We start from the raw sequence: 25391 nt of genomic DNA, 5'->3' as shown, positions 1-25391 counted from the left end.
AAAAGAGCAGCTAAGTAGAATTTACCAAAGACATTTTATAAAAGAAATAACTTCACACTCTTAATGAGCCACTCATTTACTATCTTGCTGTCTACCCTGCAGAGCTGATCTGAATCGAGTGATCCTTTCGAAATCAATGAAAACTATACTCTGGATGAGAGAAGGGATGAAAAGAAACAGCTATGTTAATTCTGATTTAAGCAAGGTTTCTCATTCCCTTTGATTAAATTGCAGGTGAAAGGAAGTAGATGAAATGATGCAATTGAGTGGGCACCAAAAATTGATACAAATGAATGACTCTGAAGGAAAAAACAGGTAATGATAGGTGAAACTTATGTGGATTAGCTAGTTAAAAAAATCCTCTTCGTAGGGCTGCACGCAGATATTTAGATGCTCTTATTCAGCAATCTGACACTTGTTACCTAAGGTGTAAACTGAAATAAGCAGTTTTCTTACCTTTTGCTGTATTTACAGCAATCAATAATTGTAATAACTCCAAGGCTGGCAAAATATTGTTAAAGGGTAGAAATCTGATAGGTGAGATTTTTCTTAGAGCTTGGAGAAAATTTTGAGTTACTTTAAGTTATTGATGGTAGCAAAGAAAAGTAAATGCATTTTTTTAAACAAGGCTGTGCAAAACAGACCACATTTTACTGAGGCTTCTTTAAAGCACTGATGATGGAGCCGAGTACAAGCTAAGTAACATACTCATGAAATCTGGCATATACTCAGCATCTAACAGAAATCAGGCATTGAACAGTCTAAAATTTAATGTTGGACTGACCACACACAAACATTTCAGTAAAGACCTCCTTACATCTTCTAAAAAGCAGAATTAGCAAATATACATTGATCTTCATTCCCCTATTCTCATCACTCATGAATAAGGATAGGGGGATGGATTTCTTGCAGAGGAAGAAAGATAACTAGAAGGACCAATTCCCAGCTAGGAACTCTACTTTGTTCCTCATTTTATCTTTTACTTTTCCTGTGCTCACCAATGCTGATCCCAGTTACACATCTTTAATAGATAACCAACCTCATCCATTGGTTCTCATGGTGGTTCCTGGAGAATCTTGAAGCTTTAAGATTACACAAAGCACAGTTTAATAATCAAGGGTCTAAAATTTTAGATACCCTCTAAAATCTCCTCAAGCTTGCCAGATATAGGCACTTATTACCTCCAGAAAGGATTTAAGTGAATTTATGAACAAGACCTTATTTATATTTAAAATTCAGGTAAGAATATCTGGAAATTTGACCCAGAGCTTCCTTGTAACACACACACACACACACACACACACACACACACACACACACACACACACAGAAGAAGGCAATAGGTTACCTGGCTTGTCTAATAAATGTCTAAAAATAATTTATTAATTGGATCCTTTTAGTAAGGCTATTTAGCAATGTAACGGGTATCTTCAATTGTGATTTGGTAAAATATGGAGTTCTCCTAGACATATAGAATTTTCTTTTATTATCAGACAAAGCTGAGTACGTATAACTGAATCTTGAATTTTAGAAGCACAGAAAGCATTTGTGAGAGGATTAAGGTACATCTAAAAATGTTGATTTCTTTTTTAAAATTTCATTTGTTTATTTATTTATTTTGGCCATGCCTTGAGGCACGTGGGATCTTAGTTCCCCTCACAGGGATTGAACATGCACCCCCTGCAATGGAAGCACAGAATCTTAACCACTGGACCTCCAGGGAAGTCCCTAAAAATGTTGATTTCTCGTGACCTAGCTTGACCTGTAGGAGTTATGATTCACATGTTCCTTAAACTGAAGTAATTTACAAATGTTAATCATCTCAATCTTCAGTCATAGGCAAGATTGAGTTCTCTACAAAGTGAATGAAGTACAGATGCTCTGTATTGTGGTTTAAATGCAGATACTGTGTTTTATCTACACAGTATCCTGGAGAAAGGGTTGGCATGCCATTTTGAAATTAAGGGAACATGACCTGCTGAATGGAGGGTGGGCACCTTGCACAGTGGTATACAAAAAGGATTCCAGCAATTGGGGACCATGTTTTCTCTCAAAAAAGAAGCAAACAGACCCTGTTTTTAGTATGTATAAATGCCTAGACAATTACTCAGTTGAGACCTTAAAAGCAGCTTCTAGAGATCAACGTAGAGATAGTTGTGTCCTGGAAAATTTTAAGTATTGGTTGTCAGTCTATTTTGACCTTAACTAAATTTAAGAATCACTTCACATAACATCTGGTGTTGAATGTCAATGTCTTTATATGTCTTTCTGGGTATGTTTATATGCAAAATGCCTGAGGGAATTGACTTTGGGGCAAATAATTTAATGGGTCTTTTTTCTTTTTACATAGTGATACTTGTTTGTTATAGAAAACTTAGAACTTAAATAGGTAGGGAAAAAAAGAAGCTAAAACTTATCTTCAGTGCCACTGTCCAATGAAAATAACATTGATATTTGGTTTTAATCTTTCTTTCCATTCTTTTTTTTTCTATACAGATGCTTTTGCTTACTAATAAAAAAGAGATTGGTATAAATACCATTATCTAACTTTTTTTAAGAGCATGATATTAGGCATATATCTTTCCATGTTATTAAATATTTACCTATAACATTGTTTTTAATGCTGTCTGTAAGATTCCTTTGTATGGATATGCTATAATTTATTTAAGTTTCTATTATTGAGCATTTAGGGTTTTTTTCCAAATTTTTACTATAAATGACATTCTAGTGAAAACTATTTTAATTAAATCATTGCACACATTCAGGATAGATTTTTTTATAGTTATAAAACAATACTTTCCTCTCATTTTTAGAATAACATTATTTTTACTCTGACTATAAAAATAAAATTACACTCTTGTAGAAAATTATAGGAAACCATAAGAAGGAAGTAAAAGCCATAATTTTTAATTTTTTAAATTTATTTTTATATATTTTTTTATACAGCAGGTCCTTATTAGTTATCCATTTTATACATATTAGTGTATACATGTCAATCCCAATCTCCCAAATCATCACAGCCCCCCACCCTGCCCCCGCCACTTTCCCCCCTTGATGTCCATATGTTAGTCCTCTACATCTGTGTCTCAATTTCTGCCCTGCAAACCGGTTCATCTGTACTATTTTTCTAGGTTCCACATATATGCATTAATATACGATATTTGTTTTTCTCTTTCTGACTTACTTCACTCTGTATGACAGTCTCTGGATCAATCCACATCTCTACAAATGACCCAATTTCATTCCATTTTATGGTTGAGTAATATTCCATTGTATATATGTACCCCATCTTCTTTATCCATTCATCTGTCGATGGGCATTTAGGTTGCTTCCATGTCCTGGCTATTGTAAATAATGCTGCAGTGAACAATGGGGTGCATGTGTCTTTTTGAGTTATGGTTTTCTCTGGGTATATGCCCAGTAGTGGGATTGCTGGGTTGTATGGTAGTTCTATTTTTAGTTTTTTAAGGAACCTCCATACTGTACTCCATAGTGGCTGTATCAATTTACATTCCCACCAACAGTGCAAGAGTGTTCCCTTTTTTCCACACCATCTCCAGCATTTGTTATTGGTAGATTTTCTGATGATGTCCATTCTAACTGGTGTGAGGTGATACCTCATTGTACTTTTGATTTACATTTTTCTAATAATTAGTGATGTTGAGCAGCTTTTCATGGGCATCTTGGCCATCTGTATGTCTTCTTTGGAGAAATGTCTATTTAGGTCTTCTGCCCATTTTTGGATTGGGTTGTTTATTTTTTTAATATTGAGCTGCATGAGCTGTTTATATATTTTCGAGATTAATCCTTTGTCAGTTGATTCGTTTGCAAATATTTTCTCCCATTCTGAGGGTTGTCTTTTCGTCTTGTTTATGGTCTCCTTTGCTGCACAAAAGTTTTTAAGTTTCATTAGGTCCCATTTTTTTATTTTTGTTTTTATTTCCATTACTCTAGGAGGTGGATCAGAAAAGATCTTGCTGTGATTTATGTCAAAGACTGTTCTTCCTATGTTTTCCTCTAAGAGTTTTATAGTGTCTGGTCTTACATTTAGGTCTCTAATCCATTTTGAGTTTATTTTTGTGTATGGTATTAGGGAGTGTTCTAATTTCATTCTTTTACATGTAGCTGTCCAGTTTTCCCAGCACCACTTATTGAAGAGACTGTCTTTTCTTCATTGTATATTCTTGCCTCCTTTGTCATAGATTAGTTGACCATAGGTGTGTGGGTTTATCTCTGGGCTTTCTATCCTGTTCTATTGATCTATATTTCTGTTTTTATGCCAGTACCATATTGTCTTGATTACTGTAGTTTTGTAGTGTAGTCTGAAGTCAGGGAGTCTGATTCCTGCAGCTCTTGTTTTTTCCCCTCAAGATTGCTTTGGCTATTCGGGGTCTTTTGTGTCTCCATACAAATTTTAAGATTTTTTGTTCTAGTTCTGTAAAAAATGCCATTGGTATTTTGATGGGGATTGCATTGAATCTGTAGATTGCTTTGTGTAGTATAGTCATTTTCACAATATTGATTCTTCCAATCCAAGAACATGGTATATCTCTCCATCTGTTGGTATCACCTTTAATTTCTTTCATCAGTGTCTTATAGTTTTCTGCATACAGCTCTTCTGTCTCCCTAGGTAGGTTTATTCCTAGGTATTTTATTCTCTTTGTTGCCATGGTAAATGGGAGAGTTTCCTTAATTTCGCTTTCAGATTTTTCATCATTAGTGTATAGGAATGCAAGAGATTTCTGTGCATTAATTTTGTATCCTGCAACTCTACCAAATTCATTGATTAGCTCTAGTAGTTTTCTGGTGTCATCTTTAGGATTTTCTATGTATAGTATCATATCATCTGCATAAGTGACAGTTTTATTTCTTTTCCAATTTGTATTCTTTTTCTTCTGATTGCCGTAGCTAGGACTTCCAAAACTCTGTTGAATAATAGTGGTGAGAGTGGACATCCTTTTCTTGTGCCTAATCTTAGAGGAAATGGTTTCAGTTTTTCACCATTCAGAATGATGTTTGCTGGGGGGTTGACATATATGGCCTTTATTATGTTGAGGTAGGTTTCCTCTATGCCCACTGTCTGGAGAGTTTTTTATCATAAATCAGTGTTGAATTTTGTCAAAAGCTTTTTCTGCATCTATTGAGATGATCATATGGTTTTATTTTTAAATTTTTTTTGTGTGTGGTTTTATTGAAACTCAGTAATTTAAACTCAGATTTACCTAGTAGGATATTAACTATGATGTTCTTTATATATATTTTAAATTAATTTCTATTGGAGTCGAGTTGTTTTACAATGTTGTGTTAGTTCTTTATATATTTTTAAAAGAATTTTTCTTCAGTTTTTTCTTGGTTTCCATATTTCTGTTGATTTTTTTTTCTTGTTAGAACATGTATATGTGAAAAATATGCTTTGTTCCATTTGTCTCAGGATGGACAAAAATGTGCTCTTTGTGGTCCCATGTGTTTCAGGAAGCAGGAGGCTACTATGAGCCGACTGGAGTTGGTCCACTTCCTGTTGTCCTGTTCATGGAATGCCCTTTGAAAAGGAGCAGCTAGACCCTGATGAGTTGGAAACCATCACAGTGCACAAAATCCTGGAGACTACACCTTCTTTCAAAGAGCAGTGTACTTGGTAAGTACTGTTTCAAGGCTGATTTTGAAAGAGAATGGTTTGCTTACATTTTTGTAGTCTCTGTAGTAGGTAATAAAATGCTTTAAGTATCACTGTTTTCTATACACCACTCATAATTGATTTGCAGACTCCCAGCGCGTTCTTCTGTAGTGAAAATATCCATGAGACTTTTTGTACGTTGTTTTTGAAATAACTAATTTTTTTGGCTTCAAGTTTAAATTTGATTTTAAAAATTCTTAAGAATTTAGCCATTCTAAGAGACATTTGTTTTACTTGTAAGGAATTTTGATTCAGAAAAATTCAAATATTTGATATATATATATAGTTATTGTTGAGATATAACTTACATGCTGTAAAACTCAGCCTTTTAAGGTGGACTATGCAGTGGGTTTTAGTATTTACACAGAATTATGCAACTATCACCACTGTCTAATTTCAGAGCCTTATCCTCACCCCTAATATAAACCTGACACCCAACAGCAATCACTCCCCATTTTCCCCTACCCTACCTCCTGGCAACCATGAATCTGTTTTCAGTCTCTATGGATTTGCCTGTTTGGGACATTTTATATAAAGGGATTCATATAATATATGGTCTTCTGTGACTGATTTCTTTTACTTAGCATAATGTTTTCAAGGTTTATCCTTGTTGAAGCATGTGTCAGTACTTCATTCCTTTTTATGGCCAAATAATAGTTCCTCCAGTGGGTATACCACAGTTTGTTTATCCATTCATATTTAGGTTACTGCCACTTTTTTGGCTACTATGAATAATGCTGCTGCTATAAGCAATCATGTAAAAGTTTTAATATAGACATATGTTCTCAGTTGTCTTGGGTATACACTTAAGAGTGGAATTGCCTGCTCATGTAGTTATTCTATTTTTAATAGTAATTCCATTTTTACAGAACTGCCAGACTGTTTTCCAAAGCACCCGCACACTTATACATTCCTCTCAGCAATGTATGCAGGTTCCATTTTCTATAAATTCTAGCCAATTCTTGGTGTTGTCTGTCTCTTCGGATCATATAGTTTTTATTCTTCAATTTGTTAATATGATGTATCACATTGATTGATTTGCGTATATTGAAGAATCCTTGCATCACTGGGATAAATCCCACTTGATCATGGTATATGATCCTTTTAATGTGTTGTTAGATTCTGTTTGCTAGTATTTTATTGAGGATTTTTGCATCTATTCATCAGTGATATTGGTCTGTAGTTTTCTTTTTTTGTAGTATCTTTGTCTGGTTTTGGTATCAGGGTGATGGTAGCCTCATAGAATGAGTTTGGGAGTGTTCCTTCCTCTGCAATTTTTTGAAGACTTTGAGAAGGATGGGTGTTAGCTCTTCTCTAAATGTTTGATAGAATTCACTGGTGAAGCCATCTGGTCCTGGACTTTTGTTTGTTGGAAGATTTTTAATCACAGTTTCAATTTCATTACTTGTGATTGGTCTGTTTGTATTTTCTATTTCTTCCTGGTTCAGTCTTGGAAGGTTATACCTTTCTAAGAATTTGTCCATTTCTTCCAGGTTGTCCATTTTATTGGCATAGAGTTGCTTGTAGTAGTCTCTTAGGATGCTTTGTATTTCTGCATTGTCTGTTGTAACTTCTCCTTTTTCATTTCTATTTTTATTGATTTGAGTCCTCTCCCTCTTTTTCTTGATGAGTCTGGCTAATGCTTTATCAATTTTGTTTATGTTCTCAAAGAAACAGCTTTTAGCTTTATTGATCTTTGCTATTGTTTTCTTTGTTTCTATTTCATTTATTTCTGATCTGATCTTTATGATTTCTTTCCTTCTAACTTTGGTTCTTGTTTGTTCTTCTTTCTCTAGTTCCTTTAGGTGTAAGGTTAGATTGTTTATTTGAGATGTTTGTTGTTTCTTGAGGTAGGATTTTATTGTTATAAAATTCCCTCTTAGAACTGCTTTTGCTGCATCCCATAGGTTTTGGATCATCATGTTTTCATTGTCTTTCATCTCTAGGCATTTTTTGATTTCCTCTTTGATTTCTTCAGTGATCCCTTGGTTATTTAGTAACATATTGTTTAGACTCCATGTGTTTGTGTGTTTTACGTTTTTTCCCCTGTAATTGATATCTAGTCTCATAGTGTTGTGGTCAGAAAAGATGCTTGATATGATCTCAGTTTTCTTAAATTTACTGAGGCTTGATTTGTGACCCAAGATGTGATCTATCCTGAGAATGTTCCATGTGCACTTGAGAAGATAGTGTAATCTCCTGTTTTTGAATGGAATGTCCTGTAAATATCAATTAAATCTATCTGGTCTGTTGTGTCATTTAAAGCTTGTGTTTCCTTATTTATTTTCATTTTGGATGATCTGTCCATTGGTGAAAGTGGGGTGTTAAAGTTCCCTACTATTATTGTGTTACTGTTGATTTCCCCTTTTTTTGGCTGTTAGCATTTGCCTTATGTATTGAGGTGCTACTATGTTGGGTGCATAAATATTTACAATTGTTATATCTTTTTCTTGGATTGATCCCTTGATCATTCTGTAGTGTCCTTCTTTGTCTCTTGTAATAGTCTTTGTTTTAAAGTCTGTTTTGTCTGAATGAGAATTGCTACTCCAGCTTTCGATTTCCATTTGCATGGAGTATCTTTTTCCATCCCCTCACTTTCAATTTGTATGTGTCCCTAGGTCTGAAGTGGGTCTCTTATAGACAGCATATATAAGGGTCTTGTTTTTGTATCCATTCAGCGAACCTGTGTCTTTTGGTTGGAGCATTTAATCCATTCACGTTTAAGGTAGTTATCCATATGTATGTTCCTATTACCGTTTTCTTAATTGTTTTGGGTTTGTTTTTGTAGGTCCTTTTCTTCTCTTGTCTTTCCCACTTAGAGAAGTTCCTTTAGCGTTTGTTGTAGAGCTGGTTTGGTGGTGCTGAATTCTCTTAGCTTTTGCTTTTCTGTAAAGCTTTTGATTTCTCCATCCAATCTGAATGAGATCCTTGCCCAGTAGAGTGATCTTGGTTATAGGTTCTTCCCTTTCATCACTTTAAATATGTCATGCCACTCCCTTCTGGTTTGTAGAGTTTCTGCTGAGAAATCAGCTGTTAACCTTATGGGAGTTCCCGTATATGTTATTTGTCATTTTTCCCTTGCTGCTTTCAGTAATTTTTCTTTGTCTTTAATTTTTGCCAATTTGATTACTATGTGTCTCGGCGTGTTTCTCCTTGGGTTTATCCTGTATGGGACTCTCTGCGCCTCCTGCACTTGGGTGGCTATCTCCTTTCCCATGTTAAGGAAGTTTTCTACTATAATCTTTTCAAATATTTTCTCGGGTCCTTTCTCTCTCTCTTCTCCTTCTGGGACCCCTATAACGTGAATGTTGTTGCGTTTAATGTTGTCCCAGAGGTCTCTTAGGCTGTCTTCATTTCTTTTCATTCTTTTTTCTTTATTCTGTTCTGCAGCAGTGAATTCCACCATCTGTCTTCCAGGTCACTTATCTGTTCTTCTGCTTCAGTTATTCTGCTATTGATTCCTTCTCATGTATTTTTCATTTCAATTTATTGTATTGTTCATCTCTGTTTGTTTGTTCTTTAATTCTTCTAGGTCTTTGTTAAACATTTTTTGCATCTTCTCAATCTTAGCCTCCATTCTTTTTCTGAGGTCCTAGATCATCTTCACTATGATTATTCTGAATTCTTTTTCTGGAAGGTTGCCTATCTCCACTTCATTTAGTTGTTTTTCTGGGGTTTTATCTTGTTCCTTCATGTGGTACATAGCCCTCTGCCTTTTCATCTTGTCTGTCTTTCTGTGAATATGGGTTTTGTTGCACAGGCTGCAGGATTATAGTCCTTCTTGCTTCTGCTCTAAAAGCCATAATTTTAACAGCTAGGGAAAAATAGGAACATTCTGTTACATGTTTCTCCCTATGTATTTATTCCCTGTAATTATAAAGTAAAACCCTCTTGCCCTGTTGGTGGGAATGTAAATTGATACAGGCACTATGGAGAATAGTATGGAGGTTCCTTAAAAAACTAAAAATAGAACTACCATATGACCCAGCAATCCCACTACTGGGCATATACCCTGAGAAAACCATAATTCAAAAAGAGTCATGTACCATAATGTTCATTGCTGCTCTATTTACAATAGCCAGGACATAGAAGCAGCCTTTGTGTCCATCGACAGATGAATGGTTAAAGAAGATGTGGCACATATATACAATGGAATATTACTCAGCCATAAAAAGAAACGACATTGAGTTGTTTGTAGTGAAGTGGATGGACATAGAGTCTGTCATACAGAGTGAAGTAAGTCAGAAAGAGAAAAACAAATACTGTATGCTAACATATATATATGGAATCTAAAAAAAAAAATGATTATGAAGAACTTAGGGGCAAGATGGGAATAAAGACGCAGACCTACTAGAGAATGGACCTGAGGACATGGGGAGGGGGAAGGGTAAGCTGGGACAAAGTGAGAGAGTGGCATGGACATATATACACTACCAAATGTAAAATAGATAGCTAGTGGGAAGCAGCCGCATAGCACAGGGAGATCAGCTCAGTGCATTGTGACCACCTAAAGGGGTGGGATAGGGAGAGTGCGAGGGAGGGAGACTCAAGAGAGAAGAGATATGGGGATATATGTATATGTATAGCTGATTCACTTTGTTCTAAAGCATAAACTAACACACTATTGTAAAGCAATTATACTCCAACAAAGATGTTAAAAATAAATAAAGACATGCTAATCATTGAAAACATGATACAGAAATGTATTCATTATCTGAATTCCCTAAAGTGACCACTGTTGTAGGTTCCATATAGTCTTTTCGTCTATATATTTTTACTTATTAAAGCTCATGTTGGATAGATAAATATGTTTTGTGAGTTAGTCACTTACTACTTTAGTGAAAGAATTTCCCTGTTATTAAGAACTGTAATATTTAATGCTGCTTAATAGTCTATGTTGTGGAAGGGTTTTCTATTACTTGGCCATTAATCTATTATTTGACGGCTACTTTGTATGATTGTATATATAAATATTAACACTCTATTTTATATATATTAATGCATTTTAAAATACACAATGGATTATTTCTATAATACTGATTCTCCCAAGTGAAATTAGGGGTCAAATGTTATGAACATTCTTTCAACGGTTTCCTATGTGCCTGGCTAATTCAAGCTAGTAAATGCAGCATAAAGATGGATATTCATCTTCCTTTTTTCTTAAGAATGCTAAATTTAATTTACAACTTTAGTAAAATTATTTCAATATAAATGAAAGAGAACAAACATAAATATAGTGGTGTGTGTAGGTATTTAATTTTTCCTCTTTATTTTTGCCTCAGAATTCTCATGTATTTTTTCAAATGTCTTGAAATTAGCAAATCATGTGAGAAAAATAAATGCTTAATTTTTAAAGTGATTGCTGTATTGATAATGGTCATGCACCAATCAGATATTTTTCAACTTTTTGTGTGAGGCATGGTCCTAGGGGCTGGGTTTATTATATCTTTTCTCTTATTTTATTTAATTCCATAAAAAACTGAATGATCGTGGAGATTTAAATAGATTAATTATTTCATTTAGTGAATATTTACTGCATCCACCTGCCATATGGGGTTTAAATTCTTGTGGTACAGAGATGAATAAGATATAATTCCTGTCTGGAGGACCTCACAGTCTAGTTGGAGCCAAGAGGTCAAGAGATGATTATAGTTCAGAATGGGAGATGCAGGAATGAAGTGTGCCTGTTGTCTAGGGGAGCAGAAAGCAAGAAGTGACTGCTCTGCAGGGGGGCGGGGTAGTCAGGGGACTTTGCATAGGAGGAGGCACTTGTACTGGTTCCTAGGGGATGTAAGGGTTGGCTAATGTGAGCAGATGGAGGGCAGGGGGATACTTGCTTCCTTAGTCTTGAGATAAAGGGAAGATCAAAGATGCATACCAGGTTAGAAGATGGCATTAGTCTTGGTGAAGTCAACAAAAGCCTATGGGTCAGTTAGACATAGCGATTTTATGAAATTAAGCTTGATCAACATGAGATACTTTTGGGTTAACCTTAATTAGTAGCTATTTGCATGTTTAACAATACAGTAAACCAAAACAAATCTTTTTTTTGCAGTAGTTATGTTTTTCTATGTTTATAAAATATATACATGCTCATTGAAAAATTATGAAAATATAGAAAAAAGGAAAATACATATCATCCAGGCATAATTACTGTTAACATTTTGATGTATGTGTTTTAAAAATCATTCTAAACAGACAACCATCCTTTAAAAACTGGAATCAGAGAGTGCATATGACTTTCTGCCTGTTTCTTCTCACATAATAAATCATGAAAGCTTTCTCAAAATAAATATAAATTAATATTTCAAATAAACATATAATATTCTATTATGTGGATATGCCACATTTTTTAAAACAAATTCACCTCTTCTAGTACATTTGAGATTGTTTTCCCTTTTGTTTTTCTTATTAAAAATAATGCTATATGGGGACTTCCCTGGTGGTCCAGTGGTTGAGACTTCGCCTTCCAGTGCAGGGGGTGTGGGTCTGATCCCTGGTCAGGGAGCTAGGATCCCACATGCCTTGCAGCCAAGGAGCCAAAGCATAAAACAGAAGCAATATTTTAACGGATTCAATCAAGGCTTTAAAAATGGTCCACATCAAAAAAATCTTTTAAAAAAATAATGTTATAATGAATAGTCTTTTAAACTCATCTTCGTTCACTTCTTTATTTCCTTAGGAGAAATGACTAGGTTAAAGTGTATGCACGTTTCAAATGCTGTCCAATTGTTCTGAAAATTCGTATCATTTTATTCCTATTTTCATGAAGCAATATATGAGAGTATAACCAAATCTTACACTGACTTAAATTGCTTTTCTTGTAAAGGTAACATTATTCTGCTCAAAATAAAACCATTAGTGCCAATATACTTCAGTTAGGCTTGTGATTAAATTATAAATAAATTGAGAAGAGATCAGTATCTCTGTGCTTCTGAATTTACTCCCTCAAGAATATTAAATGAAAGTATAAAACACAAAACTGAATGTAAATAAATTTAAAGTAATATAATTTTATATATTTATGGAACACTTTCTCTAAAAACTTAATAGAAGTTTTTTTTTTTTAAGTCAGACATATTATCAGGTTGATACTAAGAAGCTTCACATTTTCATGTGTTTCATTACTGAATAATAAGATCATCCTCAGATTTTTGTTCCCCTAAGCTAATGTTATTTGTCCTCGAAGAAATTTACAAAATACGTTTTGCTAACTCAAATAACTTTACCTTCCACTAGAGTAAATCGCTATTTATTTCAATGTCCTAAGTTAACCCCTAGTAATATTCAAAGGATTAAGACAGCTTCTCAAAGTGTACAACTCATTACTGGAGTGTTTCAAACTAAACAAACCCAAAAAACCATATAGGTTTATGTGTGCTTTCATTATTACTGTTATTCAGTATCCAAAGTTGAAAAGAGAACTATGTTAACTTCTCAAGATTTAATAGGAATTCAAAGGTTTATATTAATATATAAATCAATTGTTTATATTTATGATGCATCTATAGCTTAGCTATCCAGAATTCTTGGTGAATGAGCCACTTTAGATAGCCATTTTCTGAATAATGCAAATTTTTCCCCTAAGAATTAAAGATATTTCAGAATTAACTTTTACCCATTCTTGACTTATTTAAACAAGTCTTAGATAATTGTTATAAATTATACTGTTTTATTGTCCTCAGGGCCTATTGAATTTTTTTGTTGCTCATGCTAATTGATCCCATATTGCTTTACTGACAACTCTTGAGCCTACTTTTTGTTTTTCAGTCTTATGCTATTTGTCACATTTTTCTGTCAGTGTACTATTTCCTCTTTTTTTCTAATTTTCTGGTGCCAATCTGGCATAAATAACCATGCTTATTAAGATTATAAAAAGCAAAAGCAGATGAGAGATGAAAAAGGAAATGACAACTTCTTGAGTAAAGAATACACATTTTCCTCTATAAATAAAATATTTGTTTTTATTAATATACTGACCAGTTCAGGAGTCTATTTTTCTAATTTCTAGCTCTGGGTAAATTTTTTTTTTACGCGGGCCTCTCACTGTTGCGGCCTCTCCCGTTGCGGAGCACAGGCTCCGGACGCGCAGGCTCAGCGGCCATGGCTCACAGGCCAAACAGCTCCGCGGCATGTGGGATCTTCCCGGACCGGGGCACGAACCCGTGTCCCCTGTATCGGCAGGCGGACTCTCAACCACTGCGCCACCAGGGAAGCCCCTAAATTTTGAATAGGTAAACTATTTCTCTTACTCCAAGTGCCCCTCTTAACCAAAACTAAATGTCAGGCAAAAGGGAAGGCATAGAAAACTGTCGTGCCTTACTCCACACAGTCATTGCGTTAAGGTGTAACTGCCTTAAATTGCAGCAGCTGTAGTCTCCATGTGCAAATTTCCCTTATTTCTGTGCTCTTCCAAGCATCAGCTGATCTCTGCCTGTGAGTTTATGAGCACCAGGTTTTGTTTTCACCCCACTTCTCCCACTTTTTTTCAATTCTGCTTTGATTTTTCTTTTTGGTAAAAATCGGAGCGTGTTCCAGTGGCCTTAGTGCATTTTTATTAACATACTCATTAGAAAAGAACTAATCCCGTTATGATTCAGCAGAAATAGACATAATATGTATTTAGGGATTGTCTGGCCAGGGTTACTGGGTTAAATTGGACTTAAAGTTCTCATTTGAGTTTAACTGCCTTCTGTAGTCCAGTATGCACCAAAATCTTTCGTTTTCTAACAGCAAGTTAGAACGGGCTGGGCAGTGCACTTAGAGATGAGAAGAAATACTTAGAGGAATCACTGATCATGGATATAAAGTTAAAAAAAGTTAGAAAGCATGTCTGATGATACATTATTATAAAAAGTAAGTTAAAATAAAAGCCCAAACACTAACCAATATTTGATACTGAGTTTTCTTTGTTACCTAGTTTAAGAAACATAATTATGAAATAAATCAAAAGAAACAATAGCTTTAGGGAGCATTAGAAATGACATTTAGGTACTGTGCGTGACACTGAAGCACCTGAACCCTGAAGTACCCCTTTATTTAAAGACAATGTGGCTAAAGCTGACTAAATTATTTTCTGGTATGTAAGAAGTTGTTTTTTGTTAGAAAACTCCTAATTTGTTTCCCATTTTTACTAAGAACAGGATAAATCACATGTAATATACACATTATTCACCTAGAATTCTCTTTGGAATGGACCTATAAGAGGCAGGGGACTCTAAGAGCCTTATGATTCTATTTTTAAAAGACCAACAGAAAAGAATAGAAAGATATGAGCATTTTCTCATTTAAATGATTACGTAAAGAGGAAGATCTCACTCAATTCTAGATTAAAGATGTTGGTGATTTTCTTCTCATCAGCAGTGTTGCTTATGGGGAGCATTGACCTCGGGCTTTCTCCTTCCCATTATCTGCAGATATGTTACTTTGCCATTTCTGAAAGAAGTGCTTAACATATTATATGAGACTACGACAGAGGTTTTGCAGTTGCTATTTAAAAAAATATATCGTATACATATTCATGTGGTTTTGGAGAACTCTTTTATTTCGGTTTTAGGGCAATCTGTAAAAACTACAACATGAATGCTTATTTATTTGAAAGTATAATACACTATGATAAGATGTATATTCTTTTAATGTGAGGAAGACTGATGGTCATGTTTTCATCATTCTTCTTAGCATTCTCTTCCTTGAATATCTTTGACAAACTGTATGGCAATTTATTTTTCTGTAGGAGTAAAGAAGTTCAACCATTATTTGGAATACTAGAGCTATTTAATTAGCTGAATGTTTAATGTGCCAGTAGTAAATATGTCAGTCATCTTAATTTATTTCAAAATGGAGATATCAATTCATAAAATAGAATTTTAAGAGTGATTATGCTCCACTTTTTTCAAGACATCTACCTTGAGCACTTCAGATTCCCTATGCAATGTTTATGAACATTTAAAAAAGTCAAACTGTTATTACTATATTCAAGATAGAGGTCTTGGAGGTTTAGTTCCTATGCAAGCAATTAGATGCTATTAACAGAAAAACATGAATTTTTACTTTAACCTATGGGATCATTTTGTGAACATTTATTAAAATACATAGGAATGTCATTATGCTACTATTTACCATAGAACAAAATTCTATCTAAGGCTCATCTTTACTGAGTGTTGTATTACAGGCTTCAGATACTGAATCACTTCATTATAAGGGGCTTTACTTAAGGCAGTATGACATTACAGACTCCAAGAATAGTTCTATAGCAGATATCATGTGTATATAAATATTCATGAAGTATATACAAGTATACATGTATATGCATTTATTTACCAGGATACTATGACTGTTTTGTGGGTTGTTTAGAATGCTCTGTTAAGGCGTCAAAAGTTTTCAGTTAGCTCTTAGTCATGAGCTTCTTATTCCAGACTGCTAGATGGGAATGAATTGGCACATATTTATTCCTCCTCCTGGTAAATTTTAAATTAATGCCAACTATTTTCCTGAAATTATGTTGAAGATCAATGAATGACTATTACAGGAAAATTAATTCCTGTGTAACTTGGTGACAGTTTTTCAAAGGTACTACCTTTGAACATTTACAATGAAAAAAGCTTACCTACGTGTATTTTTGTCCAAACTTTTGACCATGCTGCTGATGAAAAATCTGTGTTTATGAAGCTAATGAGTGACTAAAATTTCTTCCAGGTTGAACATTCATTCCTTCAACAGTTTTTTTAAACACCTTTGTTTGTGCACAAATTTAAACTTATACGTAGCCAAACTGATCTTTTTCTTTATGTTTTTTTCTTTTGCCTTTAAACATAGAAAGCCATTTTCCTTATATTGTCTTCTAAAGTTTTGATAATGTGACTTTTTACATTTAGCTCTCTAACCAGCTGGAATATGTTTTGAATTGGATAATGATACATCGCTAGTAATGTTAAAGAGTAAGGATATATGTACGATATCTAGACCTGAGTGCTGTGCCAAACTCCTATCTGGTGCTCAATACATTTTTTTAAATCCACCCTTCTCCCATCCTGCAGCCACACAGGGCATGTACTCGATCAGTGTTTCAGAGGACAACATCAAAGCATTCACCAAAAAGTAGAGGAAAAGGAAATGCAAACAAATGATTATAGTATAAATCCCTTTGGTAGATCAAGAAGACAGAGAAACTTTCAAAGGAGGCAATTCTTATGATGCTTCTTGAGAGATGAGTTGAAATTTATGAAATAAATGAGAGGAAAATGATTTTCCAGAAAGAGGGAAAGGTATCTGAGAGTGTTTGGTGTGTTCAGGGTGCCAACAAAGCTGACATGAGGTAGAGGATGGAAAGAAGACCCCGGGCAGAAAAAGAAAGGACTGGCAAGCCATGCTGAGGATTTTAGTCTCTAACTTGTAGTCCTTGTGTATATAAGTATGCAAGTGGCATGATTCATACCGAGTTTTTGATTTTTACTTATCTGGTACAATTTTAAGAGCATGTATAAAGTTTCTTTCATGCAGTTTTGTTGAATAATTAATAGTCCACAAATACTACAGATTAGTCCCAAATCAATTGAATATCTAATTTCTGGTAATGCTCAGATCACGTGGGTTGGAAAAGTTTGCCTGAGTGTACCGATTGATTTAGGTATGGTTCAATTTCCTTAAATATTTGGAGAGACTTTTATAGTGTAATCATGGAATAGCAATGTAGCCTTGGAACATGGAACTGTGCCTTACGAATTTCCTTTCCTCTGAGACAGAAAAATTATAATGAACTATGCCAAGACCTTTTTGCTTTTTCAGTTTTTACAAACGTATTTGGTACTGTTAGCATTTATTAAGCAAGCTTGGCCAACCATGAAGTTTGTTAACATCCTAAGCTAACCACCCAAGGTATTATTTGGACATATCAGAGCATTTGGTACCTCATCTAATTTGTTCCTAGAGATAATTGGTTTGGATGAATTGTTTGTGTGGCCTGGAGAGGGGTCACTGGAGTGGCATAGGTAGGGCTGCAGGTGTTAGTGAATGGTGGTCTTCAATAACCAATGGTGATAAAGCTACAAACTGAATTTGCCTGATTTGTGAATAAGATGTTGGGAATGATTCTACTAGGGTCTCTTAAATCATCGAGAACTGAGATGAGAGATATATTAAAGCTGTGATAACTGGTTTTGCATATTGTTTTTATCTAATTTATAACTTGATGCTGATGAGGTCTTGGAATATTTGAGTTATGCCCTGCTGACCATTATCTTGACAAATGTCAATTGCAGTTTCAGGTTGATGACTAGGCCAGACATAAACCAAACCTGTTAAATCAGGCAAAGTTTACATATCTAAAGAAGTGCTTTCCAAGTATCTTTACATCACAGAATGCATAAAAGATGATGTATTTGGTACCCAGGGGTAAAATGGAGGGGCTTTGAAAAGTCATCTAACATGGGGCTTGGTAAAGAAAAATTGTTTTCTTTATGTTATATAATTATGATAGGAGAAATAAGTACAAAATATTTAAAAAGGTGAAAGTTGAAGGTATGTAAAACTTTCAAATAAACCTTACCAAAATTTTAATAAACTTTAATAAAGCTTTAATAAGCTTTAATGAACATATAATTTCTGATGAAGGCATTTTAATGCTATCTCTTCAATACTTGACAGTTACATAATATAGATAAAAACTTTGTTTTAAAACTCTTATTTTTATAGCAACCCAAATTTTTCAACAATTAAAATGAATATTTAAAAAATCATATGGCTATTATTTTTCTTTCAATGGCAGATGTAATGCTAATATTTATTGTGGCGAATTCAAATGAATTTCAAATCCAATTGTGCATTTTTAATTTTTTTTTTTTTTTTTTTGCGGTACGCGGGCCTCTCACTGTTGCGGCCTCTCCAGTTGCGGAGCACAGGCTCCGGACGCGCCGGCTCAGCGGCCATGGCTCACGGGCCCAGCCGCTCCGCGGCATGTGGGATCTTCCCAGACCGGGGCACGAACCCGTGTCCCCTGCATCGGCAGGTGGACTCTCAACCACTGCGCCACCAGGGAAGCCCCAATTGTGCATTTTTATAGCAAAGATTTCAAAACAACAATCAAGTTCTAACTGCAGAATGTACATGCATTTTTACTCTGTAGCCAGCTTGAATGCCCCTAAATGGGCACAAACATACAGATGTATTGAATATAAGGGTAGAAAGAGATTGGAGTTCCCCCATCTCTCCTCTGTAATTTGAACAGTTGGGCTGTGCTCCTTTACTTCTTGGGTGTGAGCTCTTCCATCAGCTCCCTAGGCCTCTTGAGCAAGATGAGGTGTGATGTGGTCCGCCCCAGGATGTTAATGCAGATATCCAGGTAATAGACCACCTCTCTGGGGAAGCTCATGATGCCATAAAGGAGTGGTAAGTGCATGTTTTCACATCTTATGCTCTCCATCTGTGGGTACACAAGGTGAGCCTGATCCTAATCTCTGACCCTTCTCTGAGGAGTCCTGGAAAATGCTTATTGAGGTCAAAGCCATCCAATGGGGGAACTCCAGTCCCAAAGTCTGAGTGGACCAGCATTTCTACATATACCTCTAAACCACTGGATGTATACTAATGTGCTACAATTTACCATTTGGGAAACTCTGATATAAGTCCTGCAGAGGACAGTAACAGAGCAGAAATATCAGCAGTAATCTCCAGTGACAGACTGGGGTGTTTCTGGGTCTCCTCAAAGTATTTCACACAATTGCAGATGATAGGTCTGGGTTAATAAAGGTCAGTTCAGAACTTCTGGAAGCTCAAATGTTCCCGTTATGGCCCAACCTTAATTATGAGAGGTTAAAACATTTCAGGATACAACTTTGCTGGGATATGTGCTGGTATTTTCATACCCGGGCCAGGGTACATCATTAATCTCATAATCATAGAGTCCAGAATGTACAGTGTACAGTGTACTTGGACCTGAATAAACTCCTTGCCCATCACTTTCAGCTTCCCAGTAGGACTCACGTTGGGCCAAAAATATCTCTCTGTGGCATTTGAGAAAGTGGCAGTTACGAAGTTTTCTGGAATTTCTTCTCATATGTCCTGAGATACACCAAAAGACCAATTGTGCAACATCTGATCTGTACAGTTTCTGAAAAATTTAAAAGTATAACTGGCTAACGTAAAAATTAATTGTAGGCAGTGTTTGATAACATTTCCTAGGCTCTCGGACTGAGAATGTTTTTCCTCTTTTGTGGACACAATGAGAAGAGTGGGAAATGTTCAACTATGAAGATTGAGTTATCTTTTTTCTTAACATTTAGATGCATAGATTTATTTTAGTTTTATTATTTAAAGGAAGAGAATGCCAAGAAGAATTTAGAAGCAGGAGATTATGTGAAATATACATTAGTCTTTCCATGGAAATGGCTATTCACAGTACAATGGAGAACCTCATTCCCTGGGGAGACTTCAAAAAAAATGGTTTGTCAAATGTCTTGTAGATGTTGGTGTCCTGCTTCTGAATGCAGCCAGAAGATGCTTCTGGCAAATGAGAAGTTTTAACATTACTCATCTATAAAGTTGGCTTATGCTCTGGAGCCAAGGCACATTTTACTTCCTTGCTCCTCTGAACTTTCTGGGTTAATTAAAAACTATCATTATCACTGTTTCAGCAACTGACGTGCTATAAAAAATGAACTTTAGCAATGGATTCATTGAAAGGCAGAGAGCTATTTTAGAAATCTTAAGAGGGAATGTGCTTCTTGGACCACTAAGATCATACCAGAATCAGTTCACATTCAACAAGCCTAACCAGGTCCACAGATGTCTACCAGACTCTGTGTTTTGGAAACTTTGGGGTTTATCCTTCTGTGTGTGTGTTCCTTATTGATTCTTACCTCAGAGGTGGGAGTCATAAGGGAACCACTAAAGGGCATCTGGAATTTAGCGACTACAGCGTGGAATATTGTAGAGTCCCCAGAGTTGAAAGATACATCCTTATTCCTGCTCCCTACCACAGCAGTAGGTAGATCCTACATCCTGAAAATATTCTGAGTCTTTGCTCTTCATTGGCTAGTGGTTTTTATTTTTGAGACTTCTTTCACAGGATCTTAGAGCTAGTTCTCACTGCTTGGTAGAAGAAGATCCTAATTCTTACTTTTCCCCTTTCAAACTCAGGCTAAATGATTTCTGTTTTTGTTGACTTAAGGTTGTAGTTGTGGTAATTATGCTTTTTGTCATATAATTAAGTTGATACGAAGTCATGTTGTTACATTTCAAAATTCTGTTTTGAATATCTCTTGATACTTTTAGGAACTTAAAAAAATACAGTATTCTATTATAAATATCTATCTTTGAAATAAAAATTCCTAAGCACCCCAGGAATCTCCTTTTGATAAGAGTAAATTCAGTGTGGAAGGCTTCTCATGGTTCTAGTTCCAGATCAAATGTTTTTTCTTTTGTGAACTCTCTCTTAACTCTCCAGATAAAGAAAATTGTTCCCTCCACTGTGCTCCAAATCTATCCTTTGCACATGTTTCTATCATAGTATTTGCCACACTAAACTGTAGTTATTTCTTTATATGCTTTGTTCTCTCAGACCATGAACATCAAATTGTCAGTATCTTATTTTCTTTGTATACCTAGGGTCAAACACCCAGAGAGAAATAATAAAGGTTGAATGGATGGAAGAAAGGATGAATAAACCATTTGTGATAAACCCTAATCAAAGGGTTTTAGTTACTTAGGTATCAAGAGAACTTTAGAATTATCAGGGTATGGAACCTAAGAACATTGCTCTATTAATATATCAGTATTTGTGACAAATTAAGGCTTTTATTTGGTTTATGTAACTCTGTATGCAAAGGAAGATGTTTGATCCTAAAGGTATACTTATTTATTTATTTATAGCAGTCTTCTTTTGAAATTCTGCCATTTTTATAAGATCTTATTTTGTTAGTTGTATTAAATTTAGAGCTTTGAATGATTCTCTGATATAGAAATTAATGCTGGAATATACTGTCATCATTGTACTTAAATAGGAGATAATGTAGGGTTTGGAGCTTGAGATTTCATAGCTGGTATTTCTAGTATCAAATATATTAAAAGTTGATTACTAACCTCTGCTTTTATGTAATCCGGTAAAAATTACTTCCTTAAGGAGATACTGAAAAAAAGAACTTTGAGATATCAATTTTTAAAAATTTATTCTTACTTCTTTCTGAAAAACTAAGCCATAAACTATAATATTTTAAAATAACTTTAAGGAATTATTCAGAATCCAGGCCAGAAATAATGAGAGAAAATAATAGTTTGGGTTTTTCCTCTCCCCTACTCTTGTATTTGTATATAAGATCTTTGGCAGATTTCCAGATGGTTTTATGAGAGAATTGCCAAATAATAGGGGCTCAATCACCCATTGTAGTCATGATGTAGGCTGAAGCCTTATATTTCTTTAGGCAAACATATTACTAAAAGAGCTCATGTTTCCTTTTTGCTGATATTTTCTGTTTAAAATATGCTTTTATTTTCCACTTGGTTGGGATAATAGTTAACCAAATCATATATTTAGAGTGAAGATTGTAGGATTAAACCAAAATCATCTCCAAATATATGCAAGACAATGGATAAGCAACAAAGGGAGAAATCTTGATCTTCAAGTGCTTTCAGGGAGAGATTAAAAAAATAAGATATAGAAAACAAGTTTATGGTTGCCAAAGGGAAGGGGGGATAAAATTAGGAGTTTGGGATTCACATATACACACTACTATATATAAAATAGATAACCAACAAGGACCTGCTGTATAGCACAGGGGACTGTACTCAGTGTTTTGCAGTGGCCTGTAAGGGAAGAAGATCTGAAAAAGAGTATATATATAATTGAATGGCTGTGCTGTGTACCTGAAAATAATACAACATTGTAGATCAACTATACTTCAATTAAAAAAAAAGTGATGTCTAGGTTGTACTACGGAAAGATGAAAATGACCTATTATTGATGAATCTATTTTATAACCTCAGATTTGTCCTCTTTCTGAAAAATCTGGGTTTTTTTTCTTTTTTGACATTTAAAAACACTCAAATGAAATTATTATGGTAGAATCTGGAATTTACTCATGATGATTTATTCTTAGGCTCCACATGGTAATAAGGAAATTCAGGCCTATATCCACCTAGGTTCAGGTTCAGGTGAAAAAGAACATGCCTCTTTTTCAGAATAAACAGTAAAATCCGAAGACCAAGTCTCATTGGCTCTGATAAAGTCATGTGTTATTTCTGAGCCAAACCCAAGATCAGGAGAATGAGCTACTTAGACGGGCCAGACCTGAGTTATCTGACACATCCCTAGAATGGTAGTAGATTAACTTCTACAAGAAGCACATAGATTCAGAGTAGGGGCATGAATAATCCCCCGCATAGAAAGATCAGAATTACAGAATTTTCTGGGACGACCAGAGAGGCAGTAGACATTGAGTGGAAAATACAACTAATTTCTTCTACAAAGATATAATTATTTTTGCAAAGATAGTCCATAAAAATCATAGATATATAACAGTTATTATAGGCCATTACATATGTGATGTTGAATGACTGTATATAAAATACACTTCAGAAGATAGAAATACTCATTGGGAACACTTCGGAATAGACTTAGGATTTAAATGGGAAGGACATTGAATGGATACTAGGTAGATACAATGTGGAGATATTGTGCTAAGTGCTTTCATTATGCTTTTTATTCTACCATTGAAAATAGGTAGTACAGTAAATATATTATTTTCTTTTATAGATGACAAGCTAAAGTCCAGAGAAGTCAGGCAACTTAATAATAATGGTGGTTGGTATTTATTAGTGCTTTCTATATATTAGAAAGTGTGAAAAGGGCTTTATTTGGATATATTTATGTAGATCTTCATCATTATCACCATCATTATCAACTCTTATTTTAAAGATAAAGAAATGGAGAATTAGGGGCTTAACCCTGGTTAAGTTACTTAACACACATGATAAGTAGTACCCCTGGGCTTTGAACTCAGAAAGAATTGACTCATGAATCAATGGACTCAACCCATTTAGTGGGCTCAACCCACTAGACTCTTTTGAGTGATTTACTTTAGGTTACATAGCCAGTAAGAGATGGAGCTGGAAGTCCTATCTCTGACTTGTCTGACTGCCAAGCTTATGATTATTTTCTCTTTTATCTTTGTTGCTGGTAAAATTTAGACAGGAATTAAATAAGAGAGTATTTAAGTTAAAGTGTTAGGGTTGTAATGATTACAGTAAACTAATGTTCCCAAAGTAAATGATCTCAAAAGGAGTCATACAGCTAGAAAGGCAGTTAGATAGCTTAAGTGATTTGGCTATTATTGACTTCCATTTCCCATTTTGATAAGCAGAATTTCCCCTTTCATCTGTTCCTTTCCAAGTATTTACCCTAGACCCTCCACAATTCTAGACAGTTTTTGCTCTGGTTTCTACCTGAGTTTGGCCCTGCTATGTTTTTTTCTAATCCAGCTATGTCTTTTCCAATCCTTTAACCTTGGGCTCTTTATATATTCTTGGAGGACCACTAGCTAATCCAATAAACCAACATATGACAGAAGATTAATGGAAGTTTTGCCTGCTGGAAAGTATGTATATTCTCTATGGTTGCCTTAATCATCTATCCAAGGAAATGATTCTAATGGTGAGAATTTCAAACATGGGAGGAGAGAACAATCCTATGTCACAGGGTCTCACTTGGTGAAACCATCAGGCCAACTACATCAGATTTCACAGAGGTAATTGGAGCTCCCTCTATAGATTTTTAAATAATAAACCTGAATATTAGAAGTAATCCTGCTTTGCTTCCATCAAAGTCATGAACTAAAAGTATCTTGAGAATTTTAGGAAGCAAGAGGATCTCTGTCCAAAAGGTGGCTTTTCTCTTTAAAGCTATTATCTCAGAAAATACTGTTCCATATGGCTAAATTATTCTAATTTAATTGTATTACAATTCTTTGAAAATTTCCAATCCATGTGTACTTTGTATATAACTTTGATTAGCCAGAAGATGGAACAACTTATTGCTGGACCTTGTTTTTTGTTGTAAATAAAAATGCTGATATTTTAATTTTACCATTTCATTTTTTTGTTCATTCAATGATTCTTTCTCTGAGTGGATATAGCAAAGTAAATTTAAATGGGGCTAAGCTGGTTTATAAGGGACAGTTTCTAACATAAAAGTCTTTACAATCTAGTTGAGGATATGACACACACACATGAAAAAATATAACAGAAGAGAGCCATACAATTTCAATAAGTATATTTTAGTTAAAAAAAGGACCATTAAAATCTTTAATCAATTGGCTTTCACTGGGGTTTCTCAGAGCCTTCTTAGGGTTTGCTAATTTCAGTGGTGAAGTTCAGGGAGGGGAGAAGGAATGGAACCATCTGCAGAGCACTGCATACTTCTTATGCTTTAGCCACAGGCACTCTACTTTCACCTATTTTACATAAGATTTAGTTTGATCAAAGATTTGCAGGATTAAAAAATGTGAGACTCACAGGTCCAATACAATTCCTATTGTTTTACAGATGAGATAGTTGCCTGAAGCCAAGATAAATTACAGGGCTGCCCTAGTCTGAAGAACTTGGAGTTAAGGGAAGGCTTAAACTGGTTTTATTAATGTCCTGATATTGGTCTATGAATGCCAGTGTTTTAATATCAGACATAAAATGTTTTATGTAAATTATACTTTATTTTTAACATGCTTTATATGTG

This window comes from Orcinus orca, chromosome 12 (genome assembly GCF_937001465.1).
Source record: "Orcinus orca chromosome 12, mOrcOrc1.1, whole genome shotgun sequence".
NCBI classification, from domain to species: Eukaryota; Metazoa; Chordata; class Mammalia; order Artiodactyla; family Delphinidae; genus Orcinus; species Orcinus orca.
Note: the sequence above shows the minus strand (reverse complement) of the source record.